We start from the raw sequence: 9,526 nt of genomic DNA, 5'->3' as shown, positions 1-9,526 counted from the left end.
CCTCAGACCGACGTTCCAGGCACTGCTCCTAGTCCCATGCTGAAGATGAGAGCCAGAGGCCACCCCAGTAAGGGACTTGCCCCAAGGTTGCACTCTTGGTAAACAAGCAGCTTCGGCCCGGGTCCCAGTCTCAGCGCGGTGGAAACGGGGACCGCACGGAAAGCAGGCGAAGAGCCAGGGAGCCCACAAAGCGCGGGGCGAGGGTGGGGTCGCTCCCAGGCCGGCGGGAGGTCGCGAACCCCGGCCCGGAGCGCGCCCGCCGTCAGCACCAGGGACAGCTCCCAGGCCGCTCCCCGCAGCCCCCGACGACGCCGCGCGCGGGGTCGGCGGCGCGCTTCTCGCTCGGCTCGGGCGCGCGCCCTCCCCGCCTGCGCGCGCGCCCCGCGCCCGGGACGCGGCCGGAGCAGCGCGCGTGCCGCTCGCCCGGAGCCAGCCTGGCGTCCGGAGCCGCGGCGCAACCGGCGCTGGCGAGGGGCTGCCGCCTGGGCACGCAGCCGCCTGCCGCGGTCCTCCGGGGCCTCTCCCGCGCCCGCCTCGCCCGCCGGGCCCCAGCAGGCGCCGCAGCCGTGGCCTGGGCATGAGCGGCCGCTACTAGCTGCGCCTGGCCTGGGACGGACGCCGGACCGCCCCGTCACGTGCGCCCAAGTCCTCGGCCAGCTGGGGCCGCGCCGTTCCCATGGTTCAAGGTAAGGGCCGAGCGGGTGAGCGGGTCACGGGGCGCGTGGGCAGAGGAGGCAGGCGGGGAAGCCCAGGCGCAGTGCCTACTTGGTCTGAAGCGCCCACCACAGCCTGCCCCGGGCTGCCTTGCGCCAGGCTCCCGTCCCGGGCAGCTGCGGGGCCACTGACACCCGTCCCATCCCTGGATGCCCTCAAAGTACGTGCCTGGCAAGGAGGCTGTGGACGTTAGAACCGGAGGTGGGCGGTGAGGGCCTGAGGAAGAGACGGGGGGTACCCACCGTGCCAAAGGATGCCTAGTCTCCCTCCCAGCCGGGGAATGAGGAATGCTGGAAAGGGAAAGTTTCCCAGCGGAGCCTGGCCCCATTCTCTCTGCCACCAGGGGCTGAGCCCTTTCTTTACCAAGATCCACCTCCCGCGAGACACCCTGCTGGGGCCAGACCTTCTGTGTCACCCATTCAAGGCACTCAACACCCAGGAGAAGAGGGGCATTAGCCCTCCTTGACAGATGAGGAAACCGAGGCCCAGGGAAGTTTAGCCACTTGCCCAAGGTCACACAGCCAGTAAGGGGTAGAGCTGGCCTCAGACACACCAGCCTGCTACCCGCCTCACACCTACCTTTGTCTGTCGGATATCTCAGCTGAAGTGGGGGAGGGGAGCACCAGTCTGGTGTTTGGGTTTTTCCAGTCGGGGATGGAAAGACTCTGCAAACACTGAAAATCCAGAGGAGGTTTCCTGTCCACCCTCCCAGCTCTGCCATTTCAACTCACTCCACGTCCCAGACTCCCAAGGCCAAGGGCCATGTGGGCATGAGGAATCCTGCCAGTGGGCAGCCCCCTGCAGCTCTGAGACTAGGATCTTGAGGGTCAAGTTCAAGGACCCATCTGGAAAATCAGGGAGCATCCTGGAGGCCATCGCCCCAGCAAGCCCCCTTGCATGCCTCCAAGAAGCTGGCATGGGAGACTAGGAGGGACCCCTGCTGGCCTTCCACCAGCGATGCTCTCCACACAGGCCAGGCCAGGCTTTTGGGGGGGCTTCTAGGAACAATAGGAACATCCAACCCCCCAAAGTTCAGGCTTGCCAAGAAAACGCACGTGCCCATCTTCCCACCCTCCTCCTCCTTGGGGGGCATTGGGTCTTGGTGACCTGGGCTCTTCTTATCTACGCAGGTGGGTGTGAGTACCTCCTGCTTGTTTAACCCAGTGCTTGCTGACCACTAGCTTTCTAAAGAGCTTGTGTGCTAGGGGCGTCTGAAAAATCCGTATTGCTCCTGAAGCCAGAGCCCAGGCAGTGTGGGATTTTCTTCATTCATTCCTTTATGTGGTAGTGGCTGGCTAGACACCTGGAGAACAAGATGGAAAAGACAGAGTAACCCTCATGCCCTGGATCCTGCTGAGTCCCTGTCTCCCCAGGGACTGCATTTCCAAAGGGGCTGAATCCCAGGGATTCACTAGGAAAGCTTGGAAGTGGTCTCCTGAAGGGTTTGGGGTCTGAAAAGGACCTCCAGGCTCTCCCAGCCTCGGAGCTCCCGGGATGCACAGGAGTAGGGGTGGGGAGCCCTGCCGGCCTTTCTGGAGCGAGCGGATGCTCTGCTCCAGGCTCTTGCCCACAGAAGGGCTGCCGCTTCTCCATCTTTGTCTCTCTAGCCTGGGGGGGGAGAGCTCCCCAGAGCTCCCGTCCAGCCTCCAAGGCGTCAAGCCCCCAGATACCACGGCACGTCAACACGGCCGTCAGACATGAATGAGGGTGCTGGGCGGGGAAAGGCAGCCACGGCCGGAGGAGCCGGGACTTCTCTGCCCAGTTTGATCCACGTTTCTGGGTGACCTTGGACAAGTCGCTCTCTCTCCAGGCCTCACCACCCCATCTGTGAAATGATGGGGTGAATCACGTCACGTCCCCCTGGGCCATAGTAAGTCCGTTCATCGCAGCCCCAAATGGAGCAGGTAAGGCTGGGAGGAATTCCAGTCTTAGAGGAGCTCAGAGGGTTTCTCAGGGCTGGCCTGGGGCCAGTCCCACTAACGCCACTTCCCTCTCAAGTGAGGACCCCACTTGAGTGTGGGGTCTTGCGTGTCTTGGGGGCTGGTTCAAAGTCACCGACTCCTGGCACTGATTCCGGACGAGCCAGGCAGTGCGACCGGCCGGGAGGCTACGGAGCCCCATTCCTGCAGACAAGCCTCTGGGCTCCAGGCACGTGGGCCAGCTCTATGGAGTGATGGCAGCGGGAGCCCAGAGGACTGATTACAGCACTCGGGAGGGGCAAGGGGCCAGACCGGGCTTCAGGAGAGATTCATTACATCTCAGTAAATCACATCTGACTTGAGGCAGGAGGCAAGCAGAGTGGCAGCCGGCCCTTGTGCGGTCCTCCACGGCAGCCCCCAGCGTGCCACTGTCCCCAGAGTAGCAGGTCCACGTCTATGCATCAGTGAAAAGGCAATTCCCATGGCAGAGACAGTGGATTCTGGCTGCCCTGGGCAAATCACCAGCCTCCTCATGTGCAAAAAGGGGGGTGCTCCTGCCTCCGCCCCCAGCACATGGCGGGTAACTGAGAGTCCTGGCCACGTCACCGGTGCCAGGAGGCTAGTCCAGGGTCGGCCCCGCCGAGGCCACGCGGCTGGGCTTCTCTGCCTGGCTCTGCTGCCCTCCTTGGCGCTGGCTTTCTTTGCGGTGGGTCAGTCCCTTTGGATTTGCTCTGGAGGGGATTTGACAAGCCCAGCATCTTCAGTCTGCCAGCTTCTCTCCTTCCACTGTGCAGCAAAGAGGCTCCTGGGTGCCCAGCTTGCGCCTATTTGTCTTTGCAAAAGCTCTTTGTTCCCTTTGGAATCAGGTCCCCTCCCTGCAGAGGCTCACGGTGGTGAACCTCCCCCACCTGCTTCCTGGGGGCGTCCGAGGGTAGAGGAGGGGATGGAGGAACTGCAGGAGGAGACCTGGGTGGACGGGCCAGCTTGTCCTGGGCAGAGGGTAAGCAAGAACCGTGAACTCAGACCAAGGCGTGGGTTCCAAGCCCAGCACTGCTGCTTGCCGGTTGTGAAGTGGGGACTGTGGCCCCTAATTCCCTGGGGGCCTTGGAGGATTAAATAAGCAGTCCTGGTGAGAGCCCTGGGATTGGAAGTAGGGAGCAGGTGGGGATCAGATCAGGCAAGGCTTGTGAGCCCAGCTCTGTGGGTGGGCTTTCTGCAAGGTGTCCAGGAACCACAGGTGGGAAGAGCCTTGGGAGGACCTCAGGCACGTCTGGCTCTCAGGGGTGCAGTGTGGAGGGGACCCAGGAGAGGGTGAGGCTGGAGGCAGGGAGGCTTAGGAGGAGACTGCGGCAATCAGCCAGAAGGAAAGCAGTGGAAGCCTGGGCCAGGAGAGGGAGAGGCAGGCAGGTGCCAGGCTCAGCTTTCCCAGCTGGCAGAGGTGAGAGACGGCTGGACCAGCCCGGAGGCCCGAGTGGGGCTGATCAGGGGCCTGGGCAGCGGCCCCAGCTCAAGCCAGACTCTTGGAGCTGCGGCCCGGCCTGCCACCTGCCCACGCCGCTGAGGACAGGCGGGCATTGCAGCCCAGTAGGCACAAGCACAGCCCTCGGGGCCGACTGGAGCTGTGTTTGTGTCCACGCTGTGTGTCCTCGGTGAAGCTGCTTGGCCTCTCTGGACCCCAGGTTCTTCATTCACAAAGCGGCAATAATAATGTTGAGTTCACACATCGCTGCGCGCTGGCAAGAACCTCACTCCCCAGCCAGGGCTGCCCCGGGGCGGCTCCCGCTGGGGGTCACGTCCGGGATTGGCCACAGGCTGGCCTCACAGCTGAGAAGCGGGCAGACCCCATGCTGGGACCACACAGTTCCCTGACGGTCACCTGCGTCTTGATCTTGCCCGCCCAGGTGCAGGGTCTCTGCAGGCAGCAGTAATGGCAGAGGTGGCCCCCGGGGCACTTGCAGGCCGGTTCTGCCTGGCAGCTGGGCCTGTGTGCGGGCCTGGGTCCCTGCAAAACTGAATTCTCTCTGTGACTGTCATTACCACTGTTTGCTGCATTTAGTCACCCATACCGTCCACAAGCTTGCACTTCCTGGGTGGCTCAGAGGTGAAGAGTCCGCCTGCCAAGCAGGAGATGCAGGAGACCCAGGTTCGATCCCTGGGTTGGGAAGACCCGTTCTCTAGGAGGACCTAGTGCCTAAGCAACAACAACAACCGTCCAAGCGTCAGCCCAGAGCAGTGGTCCTCCACAGACTAGCAGCTGAAGCATCCCTGGGGGCTGGTTGGTGGTTGGGAAATCAGGTTCTCAGGCTCCCTCCAGACCTGCTGTAGAACTCTGGTGCTCAGCGAAGTTTGAGACACACTGTTGTGGAAAACATACTCTAATCCAGAACAGGAAAAGGGCTGTGCCTGCAGAAGGCCCTTGTAGGTGACGGTCTACCTTACGCTCCTCACGTTATTCATTAACGTATATTCATTGTAATCTACATTGAAGAGTTTTTTAAATAGAATAAACGCACGCCTGCTGTTAAAAAAAAAAAAAATCAAGCCATCCAGCTTTGTCACAAAGTAAAGGCGCCGTTCCAGCTGCAGCCCCCAGCCCTGCACATAGCCGTCAGCGTGCTGCAGCCACGCTGGGCATCATCGGGGCTGTTCTGCCTCCCTCGTCCTTTTATCAGCTGGTCTGGAGCATCTTCCCACGCCAGCAACCCCTCCTCTCATCGAGTTACCCGGCCGCCTCTTAGCAGGTTTTTGTCTGTGATGTGTAGTTTGTACAGATGTGTTCAGTAATCCCCGCAGGGAATGGCTTGGGGCAGAAGGGAGGGAGGGCCCCGGGGGAGGGACATGCACGAATTGAATGAGCCGACAGGACAAGGGCAGTTCTCCGTGGACCGTAGCCTGGGTGTGAGCTGTCCCGGGCTCAGAGGAAGGTACCCTGTGGGCTGGGGCAGTCAGGGAAGGCTTCCTGGAGGTGGTGTTCGAGCTAAGCCCTGAGAGATGAGTATGGAGTGGAGAGGAGCAGGCACGCTGGAGAGATGGTGCATTTCTGCCATCCCTGGGATGTGGGGGCACCGTCGGTTGGTAATGGGGGACCCACTGAAGATGCTGTGGGTTTCCCCACCTCTCTGCTCCCCTGAGAACCACCTGGGCTGCTTCCTGGGGGTCTCCCTGTCTCGAAGCACTGGAGAATGTGCTGTGATTGAAGTTGGTTTCCCCACTCACGGCCCCCTGTCTCATCCTCTGGCCTCTCTGCCGGGCTTGAAGAGGCACATGCGCGCACACACACCCTGCCCCCTGTGCCGAGGGCATTCTGCTGCAGTGAGTGAGGGACCCACCGCAGAGCCCCCGCCCCCGGCCCAGCTGTGGCAGCCGCGTTGGCAGTTGCTGCCGACGCACCCCTAGTGTTAGCGCCTGTTGTTTTGCCGAGCGTGGGAGGAGGCAGGAACGCCTGGGGCTGCAGCGGGGACCTTGGGGGTGTGTTTGACCCAGCAGAGGATGGGGGCGGCCCGGGAAGCATCGTTAGTTTATCCGGAACACTGTCCGGGGCCTCACCTTGCAGGTGGAAAGATCACGTTTACATCCTGTTTTCCAAATTCTTCCAGAAATGTGCCCACACTCCGTCCATTCAGGGACTCTCTTCAGACAAAATTAAAACCCTTACTTTTCAGTTCAAAGGCAAGCCTTGGAGCCTTTCTCCGCAGAGGGCCCTCCCCCCCGCGCAGCCGCTGCTCCCGGAGCCCAGCAGGGCTGCTGGCTTAGAGAAGCACCTGCGTGTACAGTCAGAAATCGCATGTCTTTTCCTGCCGGAGTCTCCCCTCGAAACACTACAAAACCAACCCTGGCTTTGAGAGGGCCGGTCCCAAGATGCAGTGACCCCCATCCTCGTTTGTAGGAAGAGGGTGAAAAGAGTTCATTTCACCACAAAAACGGCAACCACTCCTTTGTCACTTTGTGAGCGTCTGGTGTTTACCTGTGTTGAGGGTTTGTTTGGTTAAAGCACTCATTATGCAGAAGGCTCCTGGCTCAGTGCAAATCCGTTTACAAAATGAAAAACATAGTCAACTTTAATTGTACCTTCGTGGAACTTCCCACATGGGAGAGTTCCCCCTAATTACTAAACAGATTTCTCTTCCCCCAAAATATTTTGTTTTATGACACTGTGTCTTGAATAATCACTTTCACCGTGGGTTTGGCTTCCCTGGTGTTTCAGACGGTAAAGAATCTGCCTGCAAGGCAGGAGACCCTGGTTCGATCCCTGGGTCGGGAAGATCCCCTGGAGAAGGAAATGGCTACCCACTCCAGTACTCTTGCCTGGAGAATCCCAGGGACAGAGGAGCCTGGCGGGCTACAGTCCATGGGGACTGAACGGATGCGGCTGAGCGACTATCGCTTCGTCACCGCTGGGCTGTCTGGGGTTTTGCTGTCTGCCCTCCACGTCCATGCCTCTAGACGTCAGGATGAGGGAAGGTGAAGGCAAGGAGGAGGGCGTGGGGTGGGGGTGGACGGGGGCTGGCAGGGCTGCAGATGCAGTGGGAAGCTCAGAACAGGCACAGGCCTTAGGACCCAGCACGCGCGCCTCCAGCTGCTGACCTTAGCTGTGTGACTGAACTTCTCTGTGCCCAGGTTCCTGGTCCACACAGACAGGGGCGGCCGTCCACCCCTCACAGTGAGGATTCGTCACCACCCACCTAAGACCCCGCACACCCAGAGGCGCGTGACAGATGCAGCCTGCTGCTGGATTCTGGGGCCTCTGGGCCTGGTGGGGGTGGGGGGTGGCTGTGGAATGGCCGTCGTGCTGGAATTCAGGTTTTCCATGCGTGTGGTTGGCACTCGTGCATGTGTTCAGGCGTCTCCTTTGTGACCCCGGGACTGCAGCCCGCCAGGCTCCCCTGTCCACGGAATTCTCCAGGCAAGAATACTGGAGGGGGTTGCCATTTCCTTCTCCAGGGGATCTTTCTGACCCAGGGATTGAAATCACGGATCCTGCGTCTCCTGCATTGGCAGGCAAGTTCTTTACCATTTCACCACCTTGAAAGCCGTCCTCGCTGAGGCCAGCTCCCAGATGCCTGGTATGGTCCAGGGACCCTGCAGGGGACAGACCCTGCCAGCTCCCACCCCCAACCTCATCACTGACCTCCCCTGCCGCACTTACTTCCATTCTGGAACATTCGAGACCCTCGTTCCTGGGGGTCCTCCTGCTTCCTCGCCTCCCTGCCTGAAAGACCCATGATGGCTGGCACAGGTCTGCCCGTCAGGGAAGCGACCCTGACCTCACGCCATCTCCTGAGGAGGTCAGGTCCAGGACACGCTCTTGGCCGGTCAGCACCCGGCTCTGTGGCTTGTCCCTCTGGCCTCCTTCCATCTACAACCCAGGAGCCCGTCAAGGATGGCAGCTGTCGGTCTGGCTCATCAGAGAGCCCAGACCTGGCACCCGAGTAGGGACACTTACGGATTTTTGTCGGACGGCTGGATGTTTCTGTGCCATTCTCCAGGTCGACCTCATCTGCTGGGGACAATGAGGGAACAGTGGCCTTTGCCGACTTTCCCTGGGCTGAGGACCACCCCCCTCCCCCCAGCATCTCAAGTCAGAAGCAACATCTATTTTCCCATCTGGGTCTCCCTTCCAGACACTCCAAACCTGTTCGGAGAAGGAAGGGTTCAGAACTTCCCAGAGACAGGAAGTCAGCCAAGCTGGCAGGAGGTCAGCCAACACCCAGGGGTCCGGCCATCAGCAGCGTCTGTCCCATGCAGTGCCTACCGCCCTCCAGCAGCAGAAGCATCATTATCAGATGAGGTGTTGGTTGACGGCCCCGAATTCGAAGCCTCACTAGGTGGGGCCTCGGCTCCTGGCCAGGCCTTGGGGGTTAATGCCACTCTTCACTGACAGCGACTCCCGATTTTGAAAAAAAAAAAATCCTTTAATCTGCAAGACGGGCCCTTTCAACAACACGCCTACACTCACTTAAAAATGGCTGAGCCCAATTTCTTTTTAAAGGAAAATGGATGTAAACAGATCGCTTTGAACAGGGTCTTCGCTGGCTCCTGGGCCAGGGAAGACTGCCCAGGGCAGCTGAGCCCCCCCCCCAGCTGAGGGGTTGCTGAGTCGGCTGAGGTGGCCGAGGGTGGGAGGAGGGCTTGAGCGAGTTTGCAGCCGTGGTGCCGGCAGGCCCGGTGGGCCGTTGAGCTCCATAAACCATCAGACGAATGAAGAGGCGAGGGAGTGGGCAAGGGGTGAGGGTGGGGCCAGGGGCTGACTGCTGCCCTTTGAGGCCTCTGTCCCAGGATAGGGGTGCACAGGCCGGGGGGGGGGGGCCTTCTTCAGGGGTCCCCGTGGCTTGTAGTTGGAGAGAACCAGCGGTGACTCCAGGGAAGGGCAGAAAGCTTATCGATTGGCTGAGTGTCAGAGGTGGTACTGCCCTCCTCCACCCCCTGGGGAGAATTGGAGATCCGACCCCTTGGGTTGACCACCTTGGATGAATTGTGATTTCAAGGGAGAAAAGTTCCCTTACTGTTCACGGAGCAGGTGATTAAGCCGGGTAATGTCCAAAGGCCCTTCTGAACCTAGGAGGAGGAGGCTGGGGGGATTCCGCTCCTAGGCATCTGTGGCTTAGACATTCTGATTTTCTAAGACAGCAGGACTTGGGTGCTTGGGTCCTGGGAGTCCCTCAGTCCAGAGCAGCCTCTTCGCCCCTGCTCCACGGGTCTCCTGGCCACCACCCACCCTTCACCCTCTGCCCCCCACCTTCCTCCTTCCCCACACCCGCCACAGACCCTCCCTGAAGCCACAAGGCAGACGCTGAGCCTGACTTAAATGAGCTGCGCTGGTCAGAGGCAAGGGCCAGGGCCCAGGGGGGCTTCCGTGGCAGGGGCCAGGGTCCCTGAGCTTAGAGGGTGCGTCC

At 60.6% G+C, this 9,526-nt stretch overlaps 1 protein-coding gene across 1 annotated transcript in view; it reads left to right on the top strand.

Moving 5' to 3' along the window:
- Positions 1 to 9,526, top strand: part of FAM163B (family with sequence similarity 163 member B) — a 29,283-nt gene continuing 19,757 nt past the window's right edge. Inside the window, exon 1 of the mRNA XM_070455803.1 lies at positions 1 to 686. The gene's annotated coding sequence lies outside the window, so the exon portion shown is untranslated. The remainder of the gene's footprint in view (positions 687 to 9,526) is intronic.

Source organism: Odocoileus virginianus, chromosome 2 (genome assembly GCF_023699985.2).
Source record: "Odocoileus virginianus isolate 20LAN1187 ecotype Illinois chromosome 2, Ovbor_1.2, whole genome shotgun sequence".
NCBI classification, from domain to species: Eukaryota; Metazoa; Chordata; class Mammalia; order Artiodactyla; family Cervidae; genus Odocoileus; species Odocoileus virginianus.
Note: the sequence above shows the minus strand (reverse complement) of the source record. Positions and strands in the feature narration are given on the sequence as shown.